The sequence below is a fragment of the Macaca thibetana genome, chromosome 20, assembly GCF_024542745.1.
Source record: "Macaca thibetana thibetana isolate TM-01 chromosome 20, ASM2454274v1, whole genome shotgun sequence".
NCBI classification, from domain to species: domain Eukaryota; kingdom Metazoa; phylum Chordata; class Mammalia; order Primates; family Cercopithecidae; genus Macaca; species Macaca thibetana.
Window position 1 is genome coordinate 39,042,898 of NC_065597.1, and position 24,870 is coordinate 39,067,767.

Consider the following 24,870-nt stretch of genomic DNA (forward strand, 5'->3'; position numbering starts at 1 on the left):
TCCCAAATTGCTGGGATTACTGGCATGAGCCACTGTGCCCAGCCTAAAATAAATATTTCTTTAAAAATTTGTAATCGTGATAAAATAAACATAACATAAAACTGATCATCTTAACCATTTTAAAGTGTATTGTTTAGTGGTATTAGTACATTTATATTGTTGTGCAACCATCACTGCCATTCATCTCCAGAACTCTTCCCTGACAGACGCTCTGTGCCCATTAGACAATGACTTCCAATTCCCCCGCCCCTGGCAACCACCATTCTACTTTCTGTCTCTATGAATTTGACAATGTTAGGTACCTCATGTAAGTGGAGTCATATAGTATTTGCCCTTTTGTGACTGGTTTATGTTGCTTAACATGTCTTCATATGCACGTCTTGTAGCATATGTCAGAATGTCCCCTTTTTAAAGGCCAGCTAATATTCCCTTGTCTGTATATACCACATTTGGTTTATCCATTCATCTGTTGATGGACAGTGGGGTTGACTCCACCTTGTGGCTATTGTGAAATGCTGCTATGAACATGGGTAAACAAATGCCTGTTCGGATCTCTGTTTTCACCCTTTCTGGGCATATACCCAGAAGTGAAATTGCTGGGTCATATAGTCATTCTATATTTAATTTTTTAAGGAACCTCTATACAGTTTTCTATAGCAGTTTTTTTTTTAAATAGAGATGGGGTCTCACTATGTTGCCTGGGCTGGTCTCAAACTCCTGGGCTCATGCGATCCTCCCACTTTGGCCTCCCAAAGTGTGATTACAGACATGAGCCACCACACCCAGCTTTCTATAGTAGTTTCACCATTTTACTTTTCTTTTTTATTTTTACCTTTTTATTGAGATATAATGTACAAATAATAAATTGTGTAAATCTTAATTATATAGCTTAATGAAATTTTACTCATAAATAAACCCCTGCAATGACCACCAAGATAAAAATATAGACTTCACTTTTTTTTGTAAGAGATAGGGTCTCATTATGTGAGAGACCATGTTCATGGCTGGACATGAACTCCTGGGCTCAAGTGGTCCTCCCACCTCATCCTCATCTTCACTTTTGAAGGTATTTCCCACTGTATATAAAATTCTAGGTTGGTGGTAATTTATCTTTTTTAATCTTCACCATTTTATACTCCCACTAGCAGTGCAGAAGTGTTCCAATTTTTCCACATCCTCACAAACAATTCTTATTTTCTGTTTTTTGATAGTGGCTATCCAAATGGGTGTGAGGTGAGAGATTAACTATTGAACATCCTTTATTTAAGCCCCGCTGGTCTACATTCAAGCTATTGCAAATCCTGTCCATTCTTCCTATATGTCCATCTAAGTATCTTTTCCTTTCCCTAAATCATCATTGCCACTTGCTGATCTAGGTCCTTATCATTTCTTGCAAGGTTATAGGTTCCTAAGTGGTTACCTCTACCTCTGGTTCTAACCACATTCAACATTCCTCTATAGCATAGAATAAACTTTCAAAACCATCTAATTAGTTTCCCTAAAACCTTTCAATGGCTCTCTTTGGCCTGCAGGATAAAAGCCCCTTAGCATAAGCTGCAAGCTTGCTTGGGATCTGGCCGCTGCCTTCTGTCTTCATCTTCTGCCACTCTTTCATCTGTATTATGGTCCAGCATGTTGAATGATTTGTAGCCATTATCTCTCTTACTTTGAATATGCAGCACTCCCTATTGTATTAGAGGTTATGAGAAATACATCTCATGGAGGCAAGAACTGCATTTATTATAACCACTCATTATCATATCCCTGGTGGTTTATAAGTGCCTGGAACATAGTGGGAAGCTCAGACACATTTACTGCATGTCATTGTATTAATCTGTTCTTGTACTGCTATAAAGAAATACCTGAGAATGGGTAATTATAAAGAAAAGATGTTTACGGGAGGCTGAGGCAGGAGAATCACTTGAACCTGGGAAGTGGAGGTTGCAGTGAGCCGAGACCGTGCCATTGCACTCCAACCCGGGCAATAAGAATGAAACTCTGTCTCAAAAACACACAACACAACAAAACAAAACAAAACAGAAGGTTTAATTGGCTCGCGATTCTGCAGGCTGTATAGGAAGCATGATGCTGGCATCTACTTGGCTTCTGGGGAGGCCTCAGGAAACTTACAATTATGGCGGAAGGCAAAGGGGAAGCAGGCAAGTCACATGGCCAGAGCAGGAGAAAGAGAGAGGATGGGGGAGGTGCCATGCACTTTTAAACAACCAGATCTTATTAGAACTCACTCACTGACTAACAGGAGAAGAACACCAAGGGAATGGTGCTAAACCACTCAAAAGAAACCACCCCCACGAGCCAATCACCTCCCACCAGGCCCCGCCTCCAACTCTGGAGATTACAATTCGACATGAGATTTGGTGGGGACACAGATCCAAACCATATCAGTCATTATTTGCAAGTACTTCACCAAATCTTTTATCTGCATTATCCTTGTTATATCTCACAACAACGCTTTGAAGTAGATATTGTTATTGTTTCAATTTTACAGATGAAGAAACTGAGGTGTGGAATTTGAACATTTTGCTCAAAGCCATACAGCTTGTAAATGGCAGTGCTGGGGACCAGATCCAGAGCTGTCAGATTTGACAGCCTATACTTTGTTTTTTGAGAAAGGGTTTCACTCTGTTGCCCAGGCTGGAGCACAGCCACTCAGTCATAACTCACTGTAACCTTGGACTCCTGGGCTCAAGTTATCCTCCTGCCGCAGCCTCCCCAGTGGATGGGACAACAGGCATGCACCACCATGCCTAATTTATTATGTTTTTTGGTAGAGAAAGGGTCTCACTATGTTGCCCAGGCTGGTCTGAAACTCCTGACCTCAAGCAATCCTCTCACCTTGGCCTGCCAAAGTGCTGGGATTACATGCGTGAACCACTGTGCCAAGCCTAGGTGAAGTTATCTTGGTCAAATTCAATGACCAAAGACTTGGGGAATAAGGGGTGTGTGTGGTCTTAGGGACTTCAGCCAAAGTGCACAGTCTGTTGATCCCTGTGTTCTCTCTTGGAGCCTCTGAACACTCTTTCCCAGAAATGGTAAAAATAAAATAGGATGTTTGAAGTGAATATTTTTCACTTCACATTTTGCATATCTCCCCATGACATTCAGAAATGGACAGAGAAACAAACAGATATAAACATTCAGGAAGAAGTGGTTTTGCTATCAGGGGTTTGCAAAAATCAAAACCATAAAAGGAAGAGAACATTCAGTGGATTGATCTGCCAGTCCTGATATTTTGCTTTGTATTTCCTACACGAAAGAGATGATCTGAGATCATATGATATCCAGTTTTAAGTGACAAACAGAATTAGGAATCAGACACATATCTTCTAACAGAAGTTAGAAGTGCTTTTAACAGAGCATAGCTGCATGTTGGAATCATCCACACCATTAAGAGGAGAATTCTAGAAAGGCAGTATGTTACATTTTGCTTAAAGTCTGTCCAACAACTTCAGTCTTTCAAGGACCACTGTCAAGGTTTTTGCAATAGCTCAGTATTTAATAAATTTATAAAAAGGATTTTTGCAATATCCACATATAAGCAATACTATTATTCTCTTAAAATGTTAAAAAAAACCCCCAACATTTATACTTTGGCAATAAAAATCATCATGGTTTTGAAATTGTTACGTATTTTTCTATGCCTTGAAATATAATGTTTAATCTTTCATTTTATTTCTTGATAAGCACGCTTTATTGAAAAACAATATGAGTATTTAAAAAGGGTACAACTTGTTTCTGGAGAGCTTGATGCATTTTTACAAAGTGAATACACCCATGCAGCCAGCATGAGATTAAGTAGTTAAGCAGGACCAGCACCCCAGAAACCTCCCTTGGACTTCCTCCAGTCCACATGCCCTTTTGAAAGAGAAGGCTCTTCTGAATTCCAACATTTCAATCAGTTTTGCCTGACTTCTGAACCTTATGGAATCTTATGGTATATATTAATTTCAGTCTGGCTTCTTCTATTCAGTATTATATCTGACTATAATATTACATGTAGTAGTTGTCTTTTGCTTTGCAGCATGTTTGTAATGCACACAAAGATACATCAGTCAGATATTTTTGAAGGAAGAACTTTTTTTTTTTCAGGAGGTGCTGGGAATACTGTCCGTAGACAGCCTTCTGCTCCCAGCTTCTTCAGGATTTGCCTAAGCTGCAGAAAGCCTTCTTACCCAATGACACACCCTTCCTGAGGTGGCCAACGTCCAGCGACTGATCATGGCAGGGGGAAAAGGCCTGGCTACTTTGGTTCCCCCGTGATATAATTCTGGTCATAGTGCTATATATTGGCCAAGTTTTAATGAGCCTGCATTGCAATTCAACTTTTCCCTGTGCCCCATCCTACTTCCTCCTCCTCCTTTCCACAGGGGTTCATCCTGCATGAATCATTTCTGCATGTCAAACTCTGTTCCAGCATTTGCTTCCAGAGAACCCAACCTATGACAGCTGGTGCTAGGAGTGGTTTGATAAGGCAGGCAATAAGATAGGGCACGGGAGTTGGATTGCTTGCCATCTGGCCTGCATTGAGGATTTTATCACTAGTCGTTGGTGGAGCACAGCCAGCCTGTGGCACAAGGTGGTAGGGTTGGTTATTAAGACTCTTACCAATGATGAAATGGGATGGAGTGGAAAGGAATGCATTACTCAGTGCCATGCATCAGTTGTTTGAGAAGTGTGGAGAAAGTCAGAACAACTGAACAATGGAGTTAGGTGACTATTGCTAAGTGCTGGGTGAATGCAATGATCATTGTGACTACCAGTTGAAGTATTGGCAGCGGTTGGAGTATAGGACCTCTGAGAGTTAGGGAGACTGTGCATAAAACATGGCATCCCTGGAGGCAAAGCAGATATGGAGCCAACATAAGCACTATCAGCTTGTACTGCCAGAAGAAATCATGAATGGATGACCAGAATAAGGCTCAGGGCAAGGACTCCAGTAAAAAACAATAAGGATTTCTTGCTTATTGTTATTACATTATTATAAAGATTTCAGATCTGAGCCAGTTTTTGGATTCAGAATGCACTGACTGAAGGACAGATCAGGTTTCCAAGAAAAGACTCTGCAACACCATGGCAGGTATACATGCAAATGATTCTCCCAGTCCTTCTCCAAATGGGCCTACAGCCACTAACTAGAGTGACTGTACATTGGGGAAAGAGGGGAACCCAAACATTATGAGGAATGTTGGCCTTAGTGTCCAAGTGGATGTTGTCACCCAGAGATCTATAGTGTCACCTTGATCCTCCTTCTAGAGTGGGGGTATATGACGACCAGGTAATAAGAGCCCACTGCATCTGCAGACCCCTACCCCTCATGCAGTGGTTATGTTCCTGGTCCCCAGATGTATAATTAGGACTGACATGCTCTGTAGTTGAGTTCTTAAACTGTGGGGTAGGAGCAATTGTAATGGGGAGGGCCAAGTGAAAACTGCTCCCTTTGTCCAGTCCTCCCAGCTGAGATGGTAAACGAAAAACAATAAAATAATAAACAACAGGATAGGGTAGTGTCACCCTTAAAGATACAAAGGATAGAGGATTGGTGATCTTACAATTTTCTCCTCATTGAGGCCCATTTCAGACATACTTTTTGGGACGAAGTCCAGGTGATCTGGATTGATGTCCCAACTGGGATTTTCTTTCTCAGCAAAACCATGATACAGAAGGAATTTATCTTCGGTGCTGAAGGTGTAGGGTAAAGAATACAGGATTTGGAGTCAGATATGGGTTCAAATCCTGGCTCCTCCCCTTAGTAGCTATATAACTGGGCAAGTTATTTTAATTCTCCACTTTAGTTTCCTCATTTGTGAAATGGGCAAATAAAACCTTCCTGAAAGAGTTGTAGGAATTAGAAACAGCACGTAAAGCTCCTGCAGTGTCTAGTAAGGAATTGGCTTTCAATAAATGGTAATTAAACAATTTTTACTTATTTATTTTTAGCTCCTTCCTTCCATCTTTTCTATATCTAGCCTATCTTTTCAGGGAAGAAAGCAATTTGATTAAAGCCTTTCCATTAAGATTTTGGGAATTTAATGTGTTAGTTCTTCCTAGGGAAACTGCATTTAAAAAAAGGAAGAGCTGTGATGTCTGAATAAAGGAATGACATGCTGATGGTAGGTACTCGCGGGGAACAGGGCTGCTTAGATTAAATCCTGTAAAAGAAAACATTCTTCTTGTCTGGGTAAGGTTGGCTTTCCCTGCTTTCAATGAAGAGGAAAGATAAAACTTGCCAGTTAAAGGACTGCCCCACCTCCTTCCCCACCACCCATGTTGAGAAGAGTTTGCCTACATTTTGCTTTTTTCAAGTGGGACAACTGAAATATCTTCTAGCTATTTGTTCCAGTAGTTCAATATATATTCTTGGTTATATCAAATATTTGATATTTTAGGAAATCAGCCTTGTTAAATTAAAGTGGATAAGATGGCATTTTAAGGTCACCTTGGTATGATCAAACATGATGCTGACATTTACAATCCATTTCCATTGCTTCTCACATGTTTCCTTGTCAGTTAAATCCAGACTCTTCAAATTTAAAGGAGTTTCAAATCTAATAATGCAATTATAAATATTGTATCTGAATCACTCGCTGTCCGCTGGTTTCTATGCAAGTTGGAAAATCTTCGTATGTCCTTTTTCATCGTTTAAAAAATTAAAAATGGTTTTATTACAACATTAGCTACATAAGTATAAACAAATACAAATATTAAATTGTTTTATATACTCCTTAAGTTTATGGCTTTCATTCATATAAACCCAAAATAGATTTTCACATTAAAAAAAACTATGAATTAAGGCATGTAATTAGCAATGTTAATTTAAGATGATAGAAAAAATAGTTTTGCAGAAACCACACTGTCACATACAGAATGAATCTGGGCCACACTGCCATGCTCTAGTTTTTTTTTTCAGATCAGGGTTCTTTCATTTTCGTGGGGGCTGAGTAATGACTTGGTTCCCACACAACATGTCTCCATCCTAACTACTGTGGAACTTTCACCTCACAGCTTGCCATGTCCCCACTGGCCTTCATGTTGAAAGCGTCTTTTAGTGAAGCAGTCTGCCTTTATTCTTTCTTTGATAGATCACTACTAACGTAGTGCCCAAACATCAGCTCAGGCACAGAAATTGTATAGGGAGAATTAGGTCAAAGGTGGATATCCAGGTAAGTCAGATGTAAAATGCTAACTATTTACAAATACTTGTAAAACACAACTTAAAATATCATAGGGATATGTGAGGGCTGAGTATATATCCATAGCCCCCTTCAGGACTCCATAGACCTCTATTGAAGAAATTCTTATCTATTACAAAGCTTCTGCACAACAAAGGACACAATCAACAAAGTGAAGAGACGACCCACAGAGTGGGAGAAAATATTTGGAAACTATCCATTCAACAAGACATTAATAGCAGGGATATATAAGGAGCTTAAACAATTCCATAAAATAATCTAATAATCTCATTAAAATGGTCCAAAGATCTGAACAGACATTTCTCAAAAGAAGACATACAAATGGCAATCAGGTATACGAAAAGGTGATCAACATCGCTGATCATCAGAGAAATGCAAATCAAAACTACAATGAGATATCATCTTACCCCAGTTAAAATGGCTTTTATCCAAAAGACAGGCAATAACAAATGCTGGCAAAGATGTGGAGAAAAGGGAAACCCTCATACACTGTCGGTGGGAATGTAAATTAGTACAATCACTGTGGAGAACAGTTTGGAGATTCCCAAAAAACTAAAAATAGAACTACCATATGATCCAGCAATTCCACTGCTAGATATATACCCAGAAGAAAGGAAATCCATACATCAAAGGAATATCTGCACTCCCATGTTTGCAGCACTATTCACAATTGCCAAGATTTGGAAACAACCTAAGTGTCCATCAATAGATGAATGGATAAAGAAATGTGGTACATATACACAATGGAGTACTATTCAGCTGTCAAAAAGAATGAGATCGTGTCATCTGCAACAACATAGATGGAACTAGAGGTCATTATGTTAAGTGAAATAAGCCAGGCAGAGAAAGACAAACTTCACATATTCTCACTTATTTGTGGGGGCTAAAATTTAAAACAATTGAATTCACAGAGATAGAGAGTAGAAGGATGGTTACCAGAGACAGGGAAGGGTATTGGGTTGGGGGTTGGGGAGATGGTTAGTGGGTACAAAATATAGTTAGATAGAAAGAATGAGATCTAGTATTTGACAGCACAACAGGGTGTCTACAGTAAAGAATAATTTACTGTACATTTAAAAATAACTAAAAGAGTACAATTGGATTGTTTGTAACACAAAGGATGAATGCTTGATGGGGCAGATATGCCATGTATCTTGATGTGATTATTATGCATTGTATGTCTGTATCAAAATATCTCATACACCCCGTAAATATATACACCTACTATGTATCCACAAAAATTAAAAATCAAAAAAGAAATACTCGTCAATAGAGTGCAAATTAAACAGAACCTAACTCAAGAGGAGATGCAGTGAGCAAAATATGGGAATGGTCACTGTGATTGGGAAAGTAAAAATCTGGATACAATGTTGAAAATATTTTTAAAAAGAATGTAGTCAATAAACACTTTTTTATTGTGGCATAATATGCATAACCTAAAATTTATCATTTTCACCATTTTAGATGTAGAATTTTGTGGCATTTTGTGGCACGTACAATCCCATGTTATGCAATCATCATCCCCATCTATCTCCAGAATTCATCCTTCCCTTCTGAAACTCTGTGTCCATTAAGCAATAACTCTACATTCCTTTCTCCAGCCCCTAGCAACCTCCATTCTACTTTCTGTCTTTAAGCATTTGACTACTCTAGGAACCACATAGAAGTAAATGTTTACGATCTTTATCCTTTTGTTACTGGCTTATTTCACTTAGCAAGGTTCATGTTGTAGCTTGTGTCAGAATTTCCTTCCTTTGTAAGGCTAACATTTCATAGTGTGTGTACACCACATTTTGTTTACCCATTCACCTGTCTATGAATTCTCGGGTTGCTTTCACCTTTTGACTGTAGTAAATAATGCTGCTATGAACATGGGCATACAAATATCTGCTCATGTCCCTGTTTCAATTCTTTTGGTTATATATTTAGAAGTGGGATTGCTGGATTATATGGTAATTCTATGTTTATTTTTTTCAAGGCACCACCATGCTATTTTCCACAGCGGCTGCACCATTTTGCTTTCCACCAGCAATGCACAAAGGCTTCCATTTTTCCACATCCCTGTCAACACTAATTGTTTTCCATTAAAATTTTCTTTTATGATAGCTATCCTAATGAGTGTGAAATGGTATCCTATTATGGTTTTGATTTGCATTTCTCTAATGACTTGTGATGTTGAGCAGCTTTTCATGTGCTTGCTGGCTATTTGTATATCTTCTCTGGAGAAATATTTATTCAAGTACTTTGCCCATTTTTTAATTAGGCTGATTTTTTGTTGCTGAGTTGTAGGAGTTCTTAGATATTCTGAATATCAATTACTTACAGATATATGATTAGCAAATATTTTCTCCCCTTCTATGAATTACCTTTGCACTCTGTTGATAGTGCCCTTTGATACACAAAGTTTTTAATTTAAATGAAGTCCAACTTTTCTCGTTTTTCTTTCGTTGCCTGTAGTTTTTGTGTCATACCTGAGAAATCTTTGTCAATGCCAATTTAATGAAGCTTTTTCCTATGTTTTCTTCTAACAGTTTTAATTCTTACAATTAGATCTTTCATCCACTTTGAGATAACTTTTGTATATAGCATAAAGTCAGGGTCTAACTTCATTTTTTTAATATGGATGTTTCCAAAATCATTTGTTGAAAAGACTGTTCTAGAAAACCAAATACTGTGTGTTCTCATTTATAAGTAGGAGCTAAGCATTGAACACACATGACTATAAAAATGGGAACAATAGACACTGGGGACTATAAGGGAAGGACTGTAAGATGGGGACAAGGGCTGAAAAACGACCTGTTGGGTACTATGCTTACTACTTGGACGATGGGATCCTTTGCATCCCAAACTTCAGTGTAACACAATATACCCATGTAACAAACCTGCACGTGTACCCCGTGCACCTAAAATAAAAGTTAAAATTATATATAAAAAAGAAAAGACTGTTCTTTCCCCATTGAATGGTGTTAGCACCCTTGTCAAAGATCATTTGACCATATATGTGAAAGTTTATTTCTGGGCAAAACATTGCTGAAAGAAACTAAAGACAGAAATGTTTGTGCCTTCTTTAGCTTTCTTCAGGAATGTTTTATAGCAGTGTTCAAGTCTTTTGCTTGCTCAGCCAAGTTTATTTCTTATTTTATTCTTTTTGCTCCTATTGTAAATAGAACTATTTTAATAGTTTCCTTTTTCAGATTGCTCGTTATTAGTGTGTAGAAACATAAGTGCTTTTTGCATATTGATTTTGTATTCTGGAACTTTGCTGATTTTTTTTGTTTTTGTTTTTTTGAGACGGAGTCTCACTCTGTTGCCCAGGCTGAGTGCAGTGGCATGATCCCAGCTCACCACAACCTCTGCCTCTTGGGTTCAAGCAATTCTCCTTCCTCAGCCTCCTAAGTAGGATTACAGGCATGCACCACCATGGCCGACTAATTTTGTATATTTTGTAGAGATGGGGTTTCACCATTTTGACCAGGCTGGTCTCAAACTCCTGACTTCAGGTGATCCACCATCCTTGGCCTCCCAGAATTTTGGGATTACAGGCGTGAGCCACTGTGCCTGGCCTTGCTATGCTGCCCAGGTTGGTCTTGAACTCCTGATCTTAAGTTATCCTTGTGCCTCAGGCTCCTGAGTTGCTGGAATTACAGGCATGAACCACCATACCCGTTTTTTTTTTTTTTTTTTTTTTAATGGAAACTTTAAATTTGTTTAAGTTCCTTATGGATTCTGGATATTAGACCTTTGTCAGATGGGTAGATTGCAAAAATTTTCTCCCATTCTGTAGGTTGCCTGTTCACTAAGTGGGCAAAGGACATGAACAGATACTTCTCAAAATAAGACATTTATGCAGCCAACAAACATATGAAAAAAGCTCATCATCACTGGTCATTAGAGAAACGCAAATAAAAACCACTATGAGATACCATCTCACACCAGTTAGAATGGTGATGATTAAAAAGTCAGGGAACAACAGATGCTGTGGAAAAATAGGAACACTTTTACACTGTTGGTGGGAGTGTAAATTAGTTCAACCATTGTGGAAGACAGTTTGGCGATTCCTCAAGGATCTAGAACCAGAAATACCATTTGACCCAGCAGTCCCATTACTAGGTGTATACCCAAAGGATTATAAATCATTCTACTAGAAAGACATGCATGCATATGTTTATTGCAGCACTATTTACAATAGCAAAGAGTTGGAACCAATCCAAATGCCCATCAGTGATAGACTGGATAAAGAAAATGTGGCACATATACACCATGGAATACTATGCAGCCATAAAAAAGAATGAGTTCATGTCCTTTGCAGGGACATGGATAAAGATGGAAGTCATTATTTCCAGCAAGAAGCAGAAAACCAAACACCACATATTCTCACTCATAAGTGGGAGTTGAACAATGAGAACACGCGGGAGGGGAACATCACACACCAGAGCCTGTTGGGGCCTGGGGGTCAAGGGAACAGAGAGCATTAGGACAGATACCTAATGCATGCAGGGCTTAACACCTAGATGACGGGTTGATAGGTGCAGCAAACCATCATGGCACATGTATTTCTATGTGACAAATCTGTACGTTCTGCACATATATCCCAGAACTTAAAGTTTTTTTTTTTAATGGAAACTTTAGGGTTTTCCACACATAAGATCATGTTGCTTGTAAACAGAAAATTTTACTTCTTCCTTTTCAATTTGGATATTTTAAATTTCTTTTTTGCCTAACTCCTCTGGGTAGGATTTTCAGTACTATGCTTAATAGAAGTTATGAAAATGAGCCTCCTTGTCTTGTTCCTGATCTTAGAGGAAAAGCTGTTAGTCTTTCACCAGTGAGTATATTGTTGACTGTGAGTTTTTCGTATTTGACCTTTGTAATGTTGAGGATGTTTCCTTCTAATCCTAGTTTGTTGAGCATTTTATCATAAAAGTGTGTTGAATTTGTCAACATAATTTGTCAATTTGTGTTATTTCTACATCAACTGAGGTAATTATATGTTTGGTTCTCTTCATTCTCTCAATGTGGTATATTATACTGATTGATTTTCATATGTTGAAACATCCTTGCCTAACCACTTGGTCATGGTGTTTAATCTTTTTAATATGCTCTTGAATTTGGCTTTCTAGTATTTTATTGAAGACTTCTACATCAATATTTATAAGTGATAGTGTTTTATAGTTTTCTTGTAGAGTATGGTTTTATATCAGGATAATGCTGTCATCCTAGATTGAGTTAGAGTGTTCCTCCCTCTCATTTTTTTGGAAGAGTTTGAGCAGAATTAGTGTTAATTCTCTTTTAAATGTTTGGTAGAGTTCACCAGAAGACACCTTCTGGATACTAGGCTTTCCTTTGTTGGGAGGTTTTTGACTAAAGATTCAATTTCCTTACTAATTATGGATGTATCCAGATTTTCTATTTCTTCATGATTTAGTCGTGGTAGGTTGTGTGTTCCAGAAATTTGTCCATTTCATTTATGTTATCCAGTTTTTTGTTGTAAAATTGCTCTTAATACTATTATAGTCCTTTTTATTTCTCTAAGATAGGTAGTAATGGCCCCTCTTGCATATCTCATTTTGCTTATTTGAGTCTTCTCTCTTTTTTCTTAGTCAATTTATCTACAGGTTTGTCAATTTTATTGATATTTTCAAAATACTAATTTTTGATTTTACTTATGTATTGCTTTATTATTCTCTATCTTATTTATCTATGTTCTAATCTTTATTCTTTCTTTCTTTCTTTTTTTTTTGAGGCAGGGTCTCACTTTGTCACCCAGGTTGGAGTGCAGTGGCACAATCTTGGCTCACTTCAATCCCTACCTCCTGAGTTCAAGCAATGCTCCTGCCTCAACCCCTACAATTAGCTGGGACTACAGGCATGTGGCACGACACCTGGATAATTTTTCTTTTGTAGAGACAGGGTTTGGCCATGTTGCCCAGGCTGGTCTTGATCTTCTGAGCTCAGGTAATCAGCCTGCTTTGGCCTCCCAAAGTACTGGGATTACAGGTGTGAGCCACCATGTCTGGCTTAACCTTTATTATTTCTTTTCTTCTAGCTTCATGTTTTTTATTTCCTTTTTTTCTAGTTTCTTAAAGTGTAAATTAGGTCATTTGCTTATTTATTTATTTAGAAATAAGGTCTTGCTAGGCTAGAGTGCAGTGTCACGATCCTAGCTCACTGCAGCCTTGAACTTCTTGGTCCAAGCAATCCTCTTTCTCAGTCACATGAGTAGCTAGGACTGCAAGTGCATGCCACCATGCCTACCTAATTTTTTATTTTTGTTTTTTGTAGAGATATGGTCTCACTATGTTTCCCAGGCTGGTATCAAACTACTGACCTCATGTGATCCTTCCACCTTGGCCTCCGAGAGTGCTGGGATTACAGATGTGAGCCACTGCACTCAGCCTAGGTTGTTAATTTAAGATTGTTCTTTTAAAAAATGTGTTTACAACTGTAACTTACCCTCATAGCACTGCCCTCACTGCATCCCATAAATTTTGTTATGCTGTGTTTTCATTTTCATTCATCTTAGGTATTTTCTAATTTCTCTTTTTATTTTTTAACTCATTGGTTGTTTAAGAGTATATTGTTTAATTTCCACATATTTGTGACTTTTCTAGTTTTCCTTCTGCTGTTGGTTTCTAGTTTCATTTTGTTGTGATCAGAAGATTCTTTGTATAATTTCAATCTTTGGAAGTTTATTCAGACTAGTGTTGCAGCCTATTATATGGGGTATTCTGAAGAATGATCCATGTTTATTTTAAAAAGTGTGTATTCAGCTGTTGTTAGGTGGAGTGATCTCTACATGTCTATTAGGTCCACTTGGTCGAAAGTGTTGTTTCAGTCTTTCATTTTCTTGTTGATCTTCTGTCTGGTTGTTTTATTCATTTTTGCAAGTGGGGTGTTAAAATCTGTTACTATTATTGTAGAGCTCTCTATTTCTCTCTTCAATTCTCTCAATGTTTCCTTCATATATTTTGAAGCACTGGTGTTTGGTGCATATATGTTTTTTATTGTTGTATCTCCCTTGTGAATTGACAATTTTATTATTATATAAAGTTCTTATTTGTCACTTGTAACAGCTTTTACTCAAAGTATATTTTGTCTGATATCGGTATAGCTACTCCTGCTCTCTTTTGACCTCCATTTTTACAGAATATCTTTTTCCAGCCTTTCACTTTCAACCTATCTTTGTCCTTAGTGCATCTCTTACAGACAGCATATAGTTAGATCCTACTTCCCACCTCTCCCCCACTTCTTCCATTCTATGTCTTTTGACTGGGGAGTTTAATTCATTTACATTTGAAGTAATTACTGACAGGGAAACACTTACTTTTGCCATTTTGCTATTTGTTTTCTGTATGTCTTATATAACATTCTGAAGTTATGATAATCTACCTTATATTGCTACTAATTTAACTTAAATCACATACAGGCACTCTATTCCTTTATAACTCTACTACCCTTTTATGCCATTAATGTCACAAATTATACCTTTAAATATTGTGTACCCATTAACATATTTATAGTTATTTTTATGCATTTGTCTTTAAATGATTCTTCCACACAATCAGGACAAGTTTTGTACTGTTTATAAAAAAGTAGTGATGTCTCCAGCTCTAGCCTCAGTTTAAGAGGTTTTAAGAAAAAAATATAACTTTTCTATGTCAGATCCAGGGTAAAAGGGAGTGGAATACAAGATACCCTCTATCCAGAGCTACTTGAATAGAAAGAGTTCTAGAAAGCAGTGGATGTGAGTATACTCAAGTCATAAGGTTTGAGGTTATGGGTCCTTGGTGGTTATTTCTTCCCTTCCATCACTGAGATGTTTATCTTGGGTGGCTTGAAGGTTTCTTAATCTTCAGCTATTTAGGTGATCTGGTCATAGATCAGTTCTACTGGGCAGGAGGAGGGGGAGGGCTTCCGGGTTCCACTGTATCTCTGGCTGGCAAAACCTCCCAGATCATACTTCTGGGGATATTGGTCCAAGGAGGCTCCATTTATATGATCAGTTTCTTTCCTTACCTCCACTTTCAGAATACATGGTGCTGGATTTGGGCCAGGTAAAGATGTGAAAGAACCACAGTGGACTGACCTTTAGGCTTCTGCTTAGGGGATGAGTGGGGAGCGCTGCTTGGATGGACTGGGCTGATACACTGAGCTTCTCTTCTTTTGTTATCTCCCCACTCTGTAGTTTTAGTTCATGGAGTGCTTCTGTCACTCAAAGGTGCTTGGTTTTCTTGAGGGTTAGCCTTTTGGAGGGTATGTAGCCAAGATCTCTTAGCCCTGCCTGTTGCTCAAAATGTTAAGTGCTCTTCTGGGTCTGTTTTGTGATCAAATAATTTCTGATGAATGGGTAGTAGATTTAGTTTTCACCAGCAGGACATTGTCTGTACTGTCAATGGCCAGTGATAGTGTCACGGGTGGGTCATCTACCTTGGTAAGGTGCTGATACTTGTTATCTAGAATCACTGACTTCCAGAGGATGCTGCCTATGTCTGATGGAGGACGAGTCCTAGGTGTAAAATCCTCGAGGGCATCATCATAGCTGAAAGCCCAGTTGTACGTCCCAAAGGGCAGGAGCATCTTGCCCAGAGGTCTACTCGGAAGCAGGCACTTCTGGTCGCCTTAAAGCCATTGAAAGACTGAGATCCAGGTGTTTTTTTCTGTATTGAATTTGAAGCTGAGTTTCTGCCGCTGTAGTAAAATGATGTGATGTGTATGCTGACAAAGGAATACTTAATGAGGAGTACTGTCCAGCTGCTACAAATTAGCAAAGTTTCCCAGAAAGAATTAATATGGAGGTTCCATTCTTCCACTGCTGGGGAGCTGCCTGCAGTCAGACCTCTGGCACTAAAGGTAATCTGGGGACCCAGGTCTTCTGAGGGGCTGTGGTGCAGTCTGGGACCCAAGCAATGGTGAGACTGGTACCATGCTGGTGACAACACCGAAGCCTTCCAGTGCCATCATGGAAGCAGTAGCTGAATCCATATTTTCATTCCTTCATTCATCCATTCAATTTTGATGGAGCAGTCATTATGTGCCAGGCATTGTACTTCACTAGATTATACCATCAGCGTATTGAGTGCTCACAGTGTGCCAGCTCAGTAAGCTCTTTACATTGAATCCTCAGGGGAAGATTGTGTGGTAGGGATTATTAGCCTATTTTACAGATCAGGAAACTGAGGCAACACCAAAGAAAAATTTAGGAACTCGCCCACTAGAAAGTGGTAGCCTTGAAACATGGATCTAAGGCTGTCCTGAAGCCCTTGTTTTTGTGACTGTTTTCTTAAAAATAATTTATTACACATACAAAAATATGCCATTATGTGATTTTTAACCTTTTATTGTCTTAGCTCTATTTTCTAATTCTGTAAGTTGTAGGTAATGATGCACACGCAAATTCTGTTCTATCTAGTAGGTTTGGTTGTTTTTTTTCTGCCCTTGTGGAAAAATCAGTTTTTCCTCCATCTGTTCATTTTTTTCAACATTTATTTTCTCCATATATTTGTGCCATTTTTTTTACCTTTTCTTTCAATATAACAGCTCTCTACTTCCCTCAGTATGAGTCAAATAAACTCTTTAACACAGGTTCATTTCTATATCTATATGACAGTTATGATTTACCTGTTTTTGAAAATTATCTTTTAAAATATAAGTAACACATGTTTGCTTATTGTAGGAAAAAATAAAAAATAACTACTACTTACTTTTGATGAATATACAAACATCAATAAAATATTCTTAAAAATGAGATCATAGTGCACATGTAATTGCAATGTGTTTTTTTTTTTTTTAAAAAAAAACTTAAAGTATCATTAAGATTTTTCTATCTCAGTAAATAAATGTTGGTGTCATTTCAACATAAACACCTTCACGTTCCTTTGCAGAATAGGAAGATGGGCTTTTCCCAAGTGGACACAACTTCCCAGAAGCACATCTGTGCTTTTCCTAAGTAGGATTTCAGTACTTTATAAATGAAGTTTGTTAGTGGCTATCCTAATCACTCTCAGGTTTTAGGATTTCTTAAATCCAGTAGACATGAAAACACTAGAACTGGTCTTTGTTAATAACCTCTGATTTTTTTAATATCCCAAAGCTGATGATTTGAGAAATCCTTCAAAGGAATTTTTAGATCAAAGGTTAAATATTGTTCGGTACTATTTTCCTGTTAAATATATACCAGTTCTTTGAAAAGCATTAAATTCATGTTTGGTAACATGTGGCTATGCTCACTCTCTGCTAAGCCAGATGGCAAGGCTGCCTATTGCAAAGGAAAAGACACACTATTTTATAAGCCTTTGCATCTGCCTAGGTCCTCCCAGGTCCTGTTCCTAACATTGTACTGTTTTGTATCTGCATCTGAGGCCTTGCAGTCCAGGGAAGTGGTTTTTAAACTCTGGTGAGCACTAAAAGCACCTGGGTAGTTTAAAAAAATATGAATACCGTAGCTCCAGAGTATCCCAATTAGACCACCTAGATCAAAATCTTGGTACTGGGGCCTGAAAACCAGTGTTACGTAAACAACAACAACAACAACAACTATAACTCTCTACTTATACTCTAATGTGCAGTCTGGGTTGAAAGCCCCTGTTCTGAATACAACCTCTATCCGTATGCACATGAATACACCTTGCAGATACAAAACAGTACAATGTTAGGAATAGGACCTGGTAGGGCCTAGGCAGATGCAAAGGCTTATAAAATTAGCATAAACATCACAGTATTGGTTGCTTGTATTAGATAATTTAAAATAATAGCCCTCAGAAAAGGGAGAAGGCCTATGGAAGAGAGAAGGCCTATGGAAGAGAGAAGGCAGAAAGAACCCGGGCATCAATTTTGGACAGATTTAATCCTACTGTAAGAAAAACAACTAATTGAAGCAACTGAAACACGGAACATTTTCTTGGAAGGCAAGGAAAGCCTGGGTTATCCATTTCATATCATGATGTAGAGAAGATTGATATGTCAGGCAATAATTGTAGTATATACTATAAACTATATCCTTGCACCTGTGCAAGAGTTTCTCTAAGGTTAACACCTCGATGCAAAATTTCCGGTTTTTACCAATTATTACTTTCAAAAATCTGTCAATCTCCCTGCCTGAGACTTTCTAGTTCCCCATATCCTTGCCAATATTTGATATTAGATTTTTTTCATTCTGATGCATGTGAAAATATTTCATTTTACTTTTAATTTTCATTTGCCTGATTAATAATGAGACTTAGTCATTTAAGTTTCTTTCTGAATTGCCTATTCATATACTGTGACGATTTCTATTGGGTTATATTCTTATTGATTTATTGGCATCAATATATAGTCTTCTTTTTGTTTATTTTTGAGACTGAGTCTCACTCTGTCATCCAGGCTGGAGTGCCAGTGGCACGATCTTGGCTCACTGCAACCCCAGCCTCCCGGGTTCAAGCGATTCTCATGCCTCAGCCTCCTGAGTAGCTAGGATTACAGGCACCTGCCACCACACCCAGCTAATTTTTGTATTTTTAGTAGAGATGGGGTTCCACCATGTTGGCCAGGCTGGTCTCAAACTCCTGACCTCAAGTGATCCACCTGCCTCGGCCTCCCAAAGTGTTGGGATTACAGGTGTGAGCCACCACACCTGGTCTATAGTCTTGATGTTAATCACTTATTGGTTATATGGATTTCTTGTATCTTATAATAGGAATGGTATTTATGTTTGAATATTGACCTGTATCAAATATTTTTATTGAAATTTCTTAATGGTTCAATAATTTGTGTATTCTCTTGGGATTTTTTTTTTACCTTGATAATCATATTGTCTATGAAAAATGAGTTTGTTTGTTAATCTCATATACATACATACATACATATATATATATATTTTTTAAATGAATCTTATTTTTTAGAGAAGTTTTAGGTGCACAGAAAAGCCAAGTGGAAAGTCCGGAATTCCCACACTTCCCCTCTCCCCCTCCCCTACACAGCCTCCCTCACTGTATTAGTCTGTTCTCACACTGCTAATAAAGGTATACCCAAGACTGGGTAATCTATAAAAGAAACAGGTTTAATTGACTCAAAGTTCAGCATGGCTGGGGAGGCCTCAGGAAACTTATAATCATGGCAGAAGGGGAAGCAAACACATCCTTCTTCACATGGCAGCAGCAAGGAGAAATGCTGAGCAAAAAGCAGGAAAGCCCCCTATAAAACCAACAGACCTTGTGAGAACTCACTCACTATCACAAGAACAGCATTAAGATAACTGCCCATATGATTAAATTACCTCCCACTAGGTCCCTCCCACATGTGAGGATTATGGGAACTACAATTCAAGATGAGATTTGGGTGGGGACACAGCCAAACCATATCACTCACTAATCAACACCTTCCACCAGAGGGGTACATTTCTTACAATCTCTGGACTTACACTGACACATCATTATCACCCATAGTCTATATAGTTTACATTACTGTTCAGCTTGGTGGTGGACACTACATGGGTTTAGACATATGATTAATGACATGTATCCACCATTATAGTATCATATTGAATAGTTTCACTGCCCTAAAAATCCTCTGTGCTCTGCCTATTCATCCCTCCCTCCTCCCTAACCCCTGGCAACAACTGATCTTTCTACTGTCTTCATAGTTATGCCTTTTATATAGTTGGAATCATACAGTGTGTGGCTTTTTACATTGACTTCTTTGACTTAGAAATATAATTCAAGGTTTTTCTATGTCTTTTTGTGGCTTGATAGCTCATTTCTTCTGAGCATAGAATAATATTCCTTTATCTAGTTTATTCATTCACTGACTGAAGGACATTTTGGTTGCTTCTAAGTTTTGGCAACTATGAATAAAGATGCCATTAACATCTATGTGTGGATTTTTGTGTGGACTTAAATTTTCAACTCATTTGTGTAAATACCAGTGAGTGTAATTGGTGGATCATATAGTAACAGCATATTTAGTTTTTTTTTTTTTTTTTTTTTTTTTTTTTTTTTTTTTTTTTTGAGACGGAGTCTCGCTGTGTCACCCAGGCTGGAGTGCAGTGGCGCGATCTCGGCTCACTGCAAGCTCCGCCTCCCGGGTTTACGCCATTCTCCTGCCTCAGCCTCCGAGTAGCTGGGACTACAGGCGCCCGCCACCACGCCCGGCTAGTTTTTTGTATTTTTAGTAGAGACGGGGGTTTCACCATGTTAGCCAGGATGGTCTCGATCTCCTGACTTCGTGATCCACCCGCCTCGGCCTCCCAAAGTACTGGGATTACAGGCTTGAGCCACCGCGCCCGGCCTAGCATATTTAGTTTTATAAAACATTGCCAAACTGTCTTTTAAAGTGGTGGCATCATCGTGCATTCCCACCAGCAGTGAATGAGAGTTCCTGTTGCTTCACATCCTGGCCAGTGTTTGGTGTTGTCAGTCTTTTAGATTTTGACCATTCTAATAGGTGTATAGTGGCATTGCATTGTTCTTTTAATTTGCATTGCCCTAATGACATATGATGTGGAGCATCTCTTCATATGCTTACTTGCCATCTGTATATCTTCTTTGGTGAAGTGTCTGTACAGCTCTTTTGCCATTTTTTAATTGGTAGTTCATTTACTTAATGTTGAATTTCAAGAGCTCTTTGCATGTTTTGCATAGCAGTTTTTAAATATCAGATATAGCTTTTGCAAATATTTTGTCACAGTGTGTGGCTTGTCTTCCTATTCTCTTGTTCCTTATATTTAAAAAATATTTTTTCCCTTTTATATTATGCTGGCTAGGACTTTCAGTAGAATGCTAAGTGTAAGGGGGTAACGGCCACCTTTGTTGCTTCTTTTAAGGAGACCACATGTGTATCATGTGTATTATGTTTTAGCCTTAGATGTAATGTTCACTGTAGGGTTTTGACAGATGTCTTAGAATTTAAGGAAGTTTTCTTTCTATTTAATATTTCAAGTTTGCTAAAAGTTCTTTCCTTTCTGCATTTATTGAGATTATCATATATTTTGGTCTGTTAATGTGATGGATTATGCTAGCAGATTTTTAAAATGTTAAACCAAAGTCGCATTCTTGGGATAAATCCTATTTGATCATAATGTGAATAAATGTTTTATGCAATTCTGGATTTGGTTTAATGTCTTATTTAGAATTTTTGTGGGCAGATGTGGTGGCTCATGCCTGCAATCTCAGCCCTTTGGGAGGCTGAGGCAGGCAGATCACTTGAGGCTAGGAGTTTGAGACCAGCCTGGCCAATATGGTGAACCCCATCTCTACTAAAAATACAAAAATTAGCCAGGTGTGGTAGCATGTGTCTGTAGTCCAGTTACTTAGGCGGCTGAGGCACAAAATTCTCTTGAACCTGGGAGACAGAGGTTGCAGTGAGTGAAGATCATGTCACTGCACTCCAGTCTGGGCGACAGAGTGAGACTGTCTCAAACAAACAAACAAACAAACAAACAAACAAAAAACAAAAAAACAAAACAAAAAACAAAAAACGAATGTTAATACTTTTGTAAGTGAGTTTAAGCTATACTTTTCTTTTCTTGTATTGTCTTTGTCTGGTTTTCATGTCAGAGTTCTACCTGCTAGTCTTGCAAAATGATGCTTTTTCCCTTTTTCTTTTTTATTTTAGCTACTTATAGCAACTAAACCTAATCTTTTTTGCCTCAGTTTCCTTGTTTTTCCTTTTTTTTTTTTTTTTTTGAGCCAGAAGGTCTGGGTGTCATTTATTGACAGCAGTTTATACACATTTGTTTCCTTCCCATGGTTGTTTCCTTCCCAGCACAGGCACAGAGCCCTTGAGATGGGTAGTCTGTGAACCAGGGAGCCTTCAGTGGGGACACGTCTTTGGCAGGCACATTCAGCCCCAGCAGAATGCAATCCTTCAAGTTGGAATTCCACTGGGTATTTGAGAGGGACCAAGGTGGGGGATAGAGAGGAAGTCTTTGACAGGACTCACATCTGGATCCAGGCCTCCTCTCTCACTATCCAAGTCCATCCAAGTTTTAGGACCCTAGGGGGCAACAATCAGGCTCACCCACCTCAACAGGGCTAGATTCTGCAATCTGTGCCCAGTTCACACACACCTGCTTCTGCTGGTTGCACAGTTAAAGAGAATCAGCCTTATGGTAAGAGACAGACCACTTCTTCTCTGCCCCTCTTCGGCACCTCTCTTCGGTGGCATCTGCGAAGGAACCACGGGGAAGATGGAGGCCTGCCTTCTCATTTGAGCGGCATGTGCCCTCACCTGCAAATCTTCCATCAGCGACAGGACGGAGGCCAGACGTGGACCCAGGCGGACACCTGTGCTCCCCAGTCCATCACACACTGCCCCGCCTGCGTGCTGCCAAATGCTGGTGCCCAGGTCAGAGCTCCAGCAGGCCCCAAATTGGGACCTAAAGCCAGTTTGCATAGGCACTTGGCAATTTTTGGTAGGTAGGTGGATAAAAAGTAGATGGATGTGAGAAGAATTAGTTTCATTTGATAGACTAATAAGCGATCTGAAGTGATTTTACTTTTATTTTCTTCACTTTAAGCCAGTCATGGAATTTCACAGTGATTTCTGGCGTGGGGGCAGAAGGAAGGCGGTGTTAAGAGTCATCGGAGCTGGCTGGGCGCGGTGGCTCTCGCCTGTAATCCCAGCACTTTGGGAGGTCGATGTGGGCGGATCAAGAGGTCAGGCGATCGAGACCGTCCTGGCTAACACGGTGAAACCCCGTCTCTACTAAAAATCCAAAAAATCAGCCGGGTGTGGTGGCAGGTGCCTGTGGTCCCAGCTACTCAGGAAGCTGAGGCAGGAGAATGGCGTGAACCCGGGAGGCGGAGCTTGCAGTGAGCCGAGATCGCGCCACTGCACTCCAGCCTGGGCAACAGAGCCAGACTCCATCTCAAAAAAAAAAAAAAAAAAAAGTCATTGGAGCAGTCAGCCCACGGAGGTGCAGGCAGAGTGGGCCCTCACTGGGGCCGCTGCAGGAGCACGGACTGCCCCGCCGGCAGATGGGTGATGTTCTGAGAGCGTAAGAACTGGTATGCGAGGACCTCCGCAGTTTCCAACTTGCGGAGCTCTATCAGGCCGTCCCTTGCGGTGGCCAGTGAGTTGGCAATCAGCTCAGCTGCCTCGGAGTAGCCCTCAGCAGAGATGATGGCCACCTTTTTCTGCTGCTCAGCCTTTTCCACCACAAATCTGGCCCTCTCTGCTTCCTGCTGAGCCACCTGTTTGGCTTCCACCGCTTCTGTGAACTCCTTCCCGAAGGTCAGATGTGTCAAGGACACGTCGTCCAGGATGAGCCCAGAGGTAGCTGCTTGCTCTGTAAGTAAGGTCGTTGCTCACCTGCCTGGAGACCAGCTCTCTCTGGGTGATTAGTTCTCCAGCATCAAAGCGAGCCACCACGGACTTGAGGATCTTGGTCGTGATGGATGGCAGCCCCCGCTCGTCACAGTCCTCTCCGATGCTGGTGAAGATGCGAGGAAGCTGGCTAGCGACAGGCCGGAAGAGGATGCGCAGTGTGATGTTGACGTTCTGTAAATCTTTGCTGCCAGTGATGACTGGCACATTACGTGGTCGAGAAGGGCAGTCAAAGATAATTGGTTTCTGTACCCATGGAATGAGAAAGTGAGTCCCTTCCCCTACCACAATGTCCTGTCCTCCACGGAATCGGTCAGAGATGACAGCTCTGTGCCCAGCATCCACATTATATGAGGCCGAGTTTCTTTCACCAGGCCTCCTGCAACAGCTAAGGCCAGGTCAAACTTGCTGATGGACTCAAACACTTTGGCAGCCATGTTTTCTTCTGCGGGACCCTCTCACACCTGCTTCCACTCTGACCTCCACATGAATTTCCACCCCTCAGTTTCTTAATTTGAAAATGAGGAAAATGACAATACCAACATCAAAAGTATGTTTTGAGGATTAAAACAGTTAAAATAAATAAAGCAATTAGAATAGTGTTCATAACACAGCAACCAACCTTTTAGTTTTAGCTACTATTACCATTATTGCATTCCCTAAAATTTACGGAAGAAAGGTATGACATGTTTCTGAAGGTTGGGTAGCATTCATCTGCAAGACCATCTAACATTTTCCTTTCTGTGGGTATATTTTAGCTACTTATTCAATTTCTTTAATGTCATTAATCTACTTGATTTAATTTTTTTCTTCTTGACTTGCTTTTGGCAAGTTATATTTTTCTAGCAGTTTGTCCATTTAATTTTTCTTTTCTTTTTTTCTTTTTTAGAGACAGGATCTCACTGTCTTGCTCAGGCTATAGTGCAATGGTGCAATCATGGCTCACTGCAGCCTCTAACTCTTGGGCTCAAGTGATTCTCCTGCCTCAGCCTCCTGAATAGCTGAGACTACAGGTGTGCACCACTGTACCTGGCTAATATTTAAAGTTTTTGTAGAGATAAAGTCTCGCTGTGTTGCTCAGGGTGGTCTCAAACTCCTGGCTTTAAGCCATGCTCCTGTCTTGACTTCCCAAAGTGTGGGGATTCCAGGTGTGAGCCATCATGCCCAACGCATTTCATCTAAATCTTCAAATTTATTGGCCTAATTTTTATAGTATACTCTTATTAATGTCTAATGTTGCTATGTCTGCATTTATGGCTTCCTTTTTATTCCTAATATCATTTTGGGGTATGTTGGTTGCTTAGCTCATTAAATTTTGTACTATATATATATATATTTGCTTTAATCCCACTCTGTGGGT

General features: G+C 39.4%; 2 pseudogenes across 1 annotated transcript in view; one reads left to right on the plus strand and one right to left on the minus strand.

The window, feature by feature from the left end:
* Positions 1-24,870, plus strand: part of LOC126944990 (26S proteasome regulatory subunit 4-like) — a 1,186,326-nt pseudogene that overhangs the window by 449,801 nt on the left and 711,655 nt on the right. The window lies entirely within an intron of this gene.
* LOC126944986 (prohibitin 1-like) lies at positions 23,120-24,008 on the minus strand (annotated as a pseudogene).